Consider the following 8,489-nt stretch of genomic DNA (forward strand, 5'->3'; position numbering starts at 1 on the left):
TCCGATACTGGTCAAAATATGTTTGGATCCCAGAGAATCCACCAGTGGCACTTGTACATCACACAGCTCTGTCATTGCTTCTCAGTCTTTGACTGGCAAGCCTAATTTTAGAGAATCATCAAGTATGTCTTACATTCCTGAAATAAAAGAAACATGAGAAAAACCTGCACCTGTGACTTTTCAATTTCTTTTCCTCTACTGTCTCAGGTCTTAAAGAAAGGAAAGATTTTCTTTGATTGAGTTTTGCTAGAGTAGTTGAGAGTGTTTAAGAAAGTCTAACTCCTGGGGAGATAAAAACATAGTGATCACAGACCTAGCAAGGACAAAATTACAATTCCTTCCTGCTGCTTTAAAATATGCAAACCTTCCACTTCATGGCTACAGATCAGACACAGAAATGGGCACATTTTAAAGTGAGAGTGGTGGAAATGCTTTCAATTCCATGAACATTTGCTTTCATCCTTACCTGTTGCTTGTCACTGTTGCTGGAAACACTAAACCCCAGAAGACTGCAGCATTTTTGCCCCGGAGCTTGAAGCTTAAACTTTCTGAATTTCTTCTTTTAAAACTCTGAGTTTTACTTTCAACTTGACTTGAGATGTGTTTAACACTCCTTTGTCTCCCCCACTTTTTTATATCAACTTAGATTCTTGATAGTTTCCTAGTTATTCTAAGTTTTTTTAAACAACTATTTCCAAAGACCCCCACAAACAGAGTGGCATACCATTTAGAGTTTATGCAAATTTCTCTCCAAGAAGAGAGGGACTTTTATTATTTTAATTCATTGCTCAGCAGTATCTTCCTTGCTGAACAACAAAACAACTTTCTTGAATTTCTTACCCTAAGGCAAGGAGAAAAATAACTAGTTAGGCTATGGGATTCAGGTGTCACTGTGCCAGCAGAGCTTACCAGAGCAGACTGTGGCTGATTAAATACTCCTTTATGCAAGGAGGATTTCAAGTCACACGAAACATTTCTTCTTCTGTTACAAAAACTTATCAAGTTCCAGAGGCTTTAAAAAGTCCACATGGGAAATTCAATTTATAGAGACGCTTTAATCAATTATTTTGAAAAAGATTCCAAAACAGTGAAAACATATCCAAGTGAATGATATCCTGAACAGAGCAATGAAGGAAACTAAGTATCCGTGGAGCTGCTGGGACAGAGCTGAAGGTCAGGACTCCTTTGCTGTTGTGTCTGTTTACACAATGCAGTTATGAATGCAGTGATCCAGGTGCGATTTCCAAATAAATAGCAAAGAAAAACTGGGTGCTAATTGAGAGTTAGGTGTTTAAAAGAGTAAAAGGGATCATCATTACATTCAAAATCTAGATCATAGTTAATTTATTGTAATTGTGACATCAGTCACAGAAAAGTAAATTTTATCAACAATTTATTGTGGTCTCTTCATTGGACTAACAGTGCCAGAGAGACAGACGAAGTTCTACTGTTGGAAAGCACATAAGCTGTAGGGACACTACACACAACCAAAGAGAAATTGGACACTAACAATGAAGTTAACACCAGAAAAACAACCTAAATCCAGTGCAGTAATTTACTGTTAATTGATCAACTGTTAAAATAAATAGATATTTTTGAATTGTTGCTAAATAGAATGAAAATAATTGTGATAAGATTTCATGCCACAATAAGAATTGCAAATGGAGAGAAAATACAGCATTTATGTTATATGGAGTTCAGAAGAGTATCAATAGGTGTTTAAATCATCTCCAGGAAGATCGATACAAATCACGAGAGATGCATAGTTTATCATTTCTCTTGACCAACAGAAGCAACACAACAGATAGGTGTAAACACTGAAGTACTACTCTTTGAGGGCATAAACATGCCTCTTGAAAAAAGAGGTTCCCATTTAAAAAATGAAGTATCAGAAGTAAATCCATTCACTGCAGTGAGTTCATTTTAAGAAAATTGTCTTTTAAATTGGGAGAGGAAGCCTCATCTAAACAGGTCTTTTGGGCTGCCAAAAGAAAGTCCAGATCTGCCACGGAGGCCTGTATATATGGTATTTCAACTAACTAATATAAACTTGGACCAAACATCAATCTCTGGTATCAAATGGCCCTTTGCAGTGGCACTAATGGAAGTATCCTAGAGTTATTCCCTTCCTAAGTCTCAGAAGAATCATTTGCTTCAGGTACAGCCTTATCTCCAAAGACTTATAACTGCATTTGAGAATTTACAAGCATAAAACAAGGATTTGTGCAAAGCAGTTATCCAGAATTTGTGTAGATTTTTGAAATTATACTAACCATTTTGTTCCCTACCTTTGACCATTACATAAAGATTTAATGAATAAAAAGCAACCAACCAAAAACAGAGAAAAAAAATCCTTGTGGGTGAGTTTTGGCTGAGTGTTTTGAAGTTTTGTATGAAGGCTTAGTATCACAAAAGACCATTAAGCCAAATGGGCGTTGTCTTGGAGAGGTCAAGCTGCCACTGCGGCAGCAATGCAAACTGCCATAAAGTGTTTGAATGTAGATGGGTGTAATCAAGGAGAAAAAGGAGCCCCGTGCCACCTTTCATAGCTGACTTTCTGGAGGTGACAGAGAAATCCTCTATGAGGTCTATATGGCAGCACGCACTATGTGCCAACAGGAGCGCCAGGCTCCTAGGAAAGCTCTCCCAGAACTGGAAGGTGGAAAAGCAGAGCAGTGTAGGGCTGTGGCTGACCTAGCAGCCCTGTTGGAAAGTGAGTTGTCTTAACCTGCGCTCAGAGCTGCCTTGGCCCATGCAGGTGTCACACGCAATGACACCGTGCAGACACAACGCCTGTGTCCTGGGCCTGTTGGTTCAGAGGCTCAGAAACAACCTTTAGCCCCACTTCATGCCCAGTACCTGAATCACAAAGTAGGAGCTGTAACCATTCCAGCTAACTTGGACACAACCTCTTTGGCCTATGGAGGACAGAAAGCATCTCCAGGAAACAACACACTCACACACAAGAGCTGAATGCCCTCTGAAGCTCTGTCTCTCACTTTCTCCCTTCCTCCTACTCAGGCTATCTAACAAAAATGCCTAGCTGAGCTGGAATAAATATGAAATGTAGATTTTAATATCAAATCTGGGGAAAGAGCCTCCATACTGTTTACTTTCAGTCATGAAGGAAGGAGATGATTCTTTTCAAAAAATCTGGGCTTTTGGTTGAAAGTACCCACTGAGCAATGCTGGTCTACCAGGGCAGCAAGCAAACTGCCCTTAAGTGACTGTCAGGCAGCAGCAGCTGCTGTCAGCACACCTTAAAAAAAAAAAATCCTAATGTGCTTGTTATTTAATCAGCAGCCATGCACCTTGTGCTGACTGTATGTTACTGATCAACAAATGGATGTTAGTTTTTCCCTGAAGAAAGCAATATAGTGGGACATAAAATTAATACTGAATGTCAGTGCATATGAGTAATAGATTTTAATGTTTTTAGCTCCTTAGAGGGGGGAAAAAAAAAAAAAATCAATTTCTGAGTAAAAGTTTGATTCTTTTACACAAAGCCAATTCCTACCAAAAGCACTCAAAACATTTTAATCTAAAAACAAAAACCAGCAATAACTTTTTCACCTAAATTAACCTAAAATCTTATTTTAGACTTTTTTCCTGAATTCTTTCTTATAACTTTGATATAACAAAGACCTAATAGCCCTCTGATCAGATGAGCTATAAATAAATTACTGAATAGTAGTGCATAGTATTTTATTTCTTCTATGTACCACCTAAATACAAAAGATACAGGTGCGGATTTAAGGTTGACTTGAATCAAAAAACTTACAGCTTAGGTATTCATAACACACATATCATCTTTATATCTAAACTCCTCAGATCAGGAACATCATCCCACAGGGCATCTAAGCCAGCAAAGTCATACAAGTATGCAACTTCTGAATCACTGTAATAAAGCAAAGGAGTCTGTTGGTTGTGACCACTGGCATAAAGGAGACAGCAAAGAGATGTAGGGCAGTAGAGACCTACAAGAGGAACTGAACAGGAATTATAAGGAGGCAAGTGAAATCCACCTCCCAGAAACAGAAGGAAGGAGACACCAGGCCCTGGAGGCTAAAGTATTCAGGTCTGAAGTGAGAAAGCCAAAACTAAAGAGCTCTTCTCAGAGAAAAATCTCTATAAACCAGGTGTTGAATCTAGTCAACAAAGGGCTTTGAAAATTAAAGAAAATATTTCAAAATTCTTATTATTTTCCTCACAGAGCAGCTGGCAATTGTTGTCAACAAATGCTTTCCAGATACATTTCTGTCCAATTTCTTTTGGAGAAGAACTAAGGGCCAAATGAAGTATTCTTATCCTCTTCCTTTCTTTCCCAATTATAAGCAAGGATGAAATGTCACCAGGAAAATACTTGTATAATTGGCATATTTGATTGATGCATAACTCCACGGTTCCTGATTATGTGTCCAAGAACAAAAGTAACTGATCATCCTGCTAACAGTTAAAAGTGCACTGAGTGCTGAGACAAAGACCTTGTTGGGAAAAAAATAGGGGAAACATTAGCATGGTATAAGATTTCAAAAAACAAGATAACAATCCTCAAACACGATGCAAAATCTGATCAATTGTACTGTCAAAATGTGTCCTTCAACACAAATTTCTTTTGAGAGCTATGGTTTCATAAAGTCTTTGCAGAACAATGTGATATGACTTAGCAAGCTGGGCTGCTCCATCCCAGCTTTTATATAAACAGCTGGTTACAACACACTTTCAAGGGAAGCATCTGATTGGATTTCTTCCCATTTGATTACAGAATTTAAATGTGCCATTTCAAGTCCTTTTCTCCTGTGAAATTTGCTCAGGAGGAAAGAATGAATTTTTTGTTTAGAGGGTATTTCAGTGGTAAATTGTTCTATAGAACACTCACATTTTTTCCCTGAAAGATCTGAGTCCTTCCTCACCTCCTCTTCCTCCCTCAAAATCTGTGTAAAAATAGCAGAATAACAGTTCCATACAGCTACAACATTGAGACATGTTCAGTGAAACAGCACTTACATCAGAAGGAATGGCTTGGAATGTTCAAGCTTAAAATAGCCAGCAGACTAACTGGTAGCAAAGGGGGACACTTTGTATTTATAGTAACAGAGCTGTCCATCATATAATAGATTAAAACTGATTATTACTCATCCACTGAAGTCAGTATATAATCTGTTCAGTTCTTGCCCCTAGATACCTAAATACATCAGGGTTCTTTCCTGTTAAGACAGAAATGAGCACAATGTTGGTAACAAACCCAGTGACTAATCTAAATTTAATAAAAACCCTCCCCTTCAGCTATCAAGGTAGCAAGAAATAACAGAACTAGTCACATGCTTTACTAGTGAAGGATAGCGACCAGCACTTGTTTTCCTGGAGGAAATGTCATCATAACATGAGAAAAAACTCCACAGAGTTAGTAGCAAACACAGCAAAAACTTGACAGCACTTTGTTTTTAGTTGGTTTTTTTTTTTTTTAAATGATGATCAAAACTACAGATAGACAAATATGCAAACAATAAAAACTGTTTCAAATAGCAGATCCCCTGAATTTGTGAATACACTCAATGATCTGACTTAACCTGATACTATTCTCAGACTGTGTCTCTTGGAAGCAAAATGGAAAGTCAACAATCATAAGTTGTATTTCTAATGCAGCTCTTCATGGATATTTCCTTGGCTTAATGCTGTTCCAGCTGTAATGAACTAGGTAAGATTCATGCAGAGAGGCAACATGTTTTATTCAGAATGGAAAAATAGGTCACTGGGTGAAGAACTTCTGCACAAAACATCTCTGCTTCGAGGTGCACCGATTTTAAAAAAACATTACTTGACCATGCAAACACTCCTGTCCCTGCAAAATCATCGCAAAACAACCTTCTTTGTGTGGCCTGCATTTTAATAATACTTCTGCAATCTTGCTCTACAAAGTGTACATACCTTGCTAGTACAAAATTCTTTGACAGTACATGTATTTAAGCTATGTTTTCCCAAAATACTTCACCACAGAGGCATAGAATCAGGAACATCCACTTGTAGAAAATCTTTTTGACTCCTTCAATATCTATTTTTCTCAGACCTTGACTCAGACATTTGAATACATCAGGTCTGCAGCAGATGTACCAGAAGATCAAATTACAGTAGTGCAAGGGAGTCTCAAAATATGTTTCATGAACTTCATCAGTACTTACATTAACATCAACTTTAATCTTTGAAAAACCTACTGAACTATGAAGAGTTGTTCATTGCTGCAGATTTCTTCTCCACTGTCTATGGGAACACTAGGTTAAGTAGGACACGTAATTTTTCTTCACTTTGAAGACATGGATTATACAGACCTTTCACCTTGGTAAATTACCTAGGCTGTATCACATGAATAAAAAACCACATTTTAGGCATTTAAAAAAATACCAAAAGTTTCTGACAGCTTCCATTTTTAAGATAATTTTTTAAAAAGAATTTATATAATCTATTAATGCCTTTTCCTGGTCTTAAAATCAAGAGTCAAACACGGTTAGAAGGGGAAAAGGGATTTTACCTTGGTATTTATTTTAAGGATCCTTAGGTGCACTGTGTCCAGGTCGAATGCACCCCAATGCACCCTGCAGTGCACACCCCCAAAAGATCTCGTGTAACATTATAGGTCTTATTAATTAGCATATCTAGCAAAGATTCCCCAATGAGAGGCTTGAATGAGCCCCCCTCCCCAAGGAACCTTCCCTTGCATGGTCCTGTCTTAGTTTACAGAATGTGTTCTGGAGAGGACCTTGGGGTCTGAGGCCCACTGATCCCTAACTACGAAGCTTCTAAAATATTTAGTCTCCTAGCTTAACAAACAAGTCCAAGAATGTAGGTAAAAAACCACTAAGAATACAGAAGTTTTAAAAAAGGTGTAACAGGGGTATAAAAGAAAAGGCAAAAAATCTTCATGGCATCACTATCTTATTATATATGAATTCATATGTAAATTATATTAATTTTAGGAAGTACTTATTTCTTCTAAAATTTAGAAATGTTGGGTCTGAGTAAGGTTAATACAGATTTTTATAAATTAAACAGCTCCCAGCCAGTACTTATTTGGTGCATCAGCAACAAATTATAAATATATACTGATGCATCGATGTAGATTTTAGGACCACAAAGTCTAAGATGACACATCTACATATTGTCCTTCCTTTCCAACCTTTGATCTCTGCTGCAGCTGGCAGTTACGCAAGCTACAGACAGCTGAAAAATTCTGCAACATTCTGTATCCTCTGGGACATGGATAGCTGAGTACACAACTAATTCTATTCAAAGCAGAAACTTCCATGTTAAATCTACCACTTTCTTTTTTCTGATTCTGTTAACATTTTCTGTAGACTTTACTCAGTTTGAGACAAATGTCCCTGCAAGCATGCTATTTCTGCAGATACCCCTGTATGGAAAGACAACTCTTAATTAGTGGGATTCTAAGGTAGTGATAGCCTTTTAGCATGGAGATGACCCCATTTGCTCCTTCTACAGGATCACCCTAATACTGTCATTAGATACCTGTGTTTTAGTACTGTGTTCACCATACAGAGTTTTGTTTCTCTGTGAGTTGATGAGAAAGACCACAAAAAGAAGGAGTCATCCATGTATTTATTAAGGTCAGACAAATTTCAGTAACTACCCTATTTTTATTCATGTCCAAGAGAATATTTTAAAGAATTTGCCCATGTACTGAATGAAAATTAAAAAAACAGAACACTAATATGCTGAAAATCCCTACAGTGAGGTGCAGGGCTGTTTGCTTGCTCTTCTCATCTGCCCATTGGACTGTGAACGTATTCTACAAATTTCTGTGCAAGTGGATCTTCAAATATTAGTCCATAGGCACTCCTGCATTCCATGTTGATGCGTTTGTTTTTACATGCTTTAGGCCAAAAATATAAACTTCTTTCCTACTGAGCTATACACTTCCTGTCTAGCTCTAAGCAGATGTTACTTTAATCCTGTTTCTAACACAGAAACTAACCAAAAGTTCACACAATTCCTGTGTTTGGCCTTACGGCTAACTTAAATTATTGAATTGTAAGCTTCATGTAAGCTTTTTCCTGAGCAGAGTTACTTTTTCTTTTAACAGGAACCCTCTTTCCTCTTACATATCTTCCTTTACTACTCAGTAACGCTACAACTCCTCTTCTACCCCTGCTAATGCCCACCTGACTAACATACCAGACTGAGTCAGAAAGGAGCTTTCTGCTTTCCTAGCCTCTTGTTACAAATTCAAACTCTACCATCCTACCCTACCTACTATGTAGATCATGAACTCACATTTCTTACTCTTCAACTGCATACATTTGGCATCTCCAAGTGCCATCACCATTCCGATAACTACATGGTATCTCCAGTGCCTGGAGATAGCTATATGAAAGGACAGGCATAACATGACTGTGGACATCCTACCAAATAAAACTCTCTTCAGAGTCTTCATTTTCTTAACATTTTTCTTTCCCTTTTTTCCAGTTCAAAATATT

This window comes from Corvus brachyrhynchos, unplaced genomic scaffold, assembly GCF_000691975.1.
Source record: "Corvus brachyrhynchos isolate BGI_N302 unplaced genomic scaffold, ASM69197v1 scaffold202, whole genome shotgun sequence".
Taxonomy (NCBI): Eukaryota; Metazoa; Chordata; class Aves; order Passeriformes; family Corvidae; genus Corvus; species Corvus brachyrhynchos.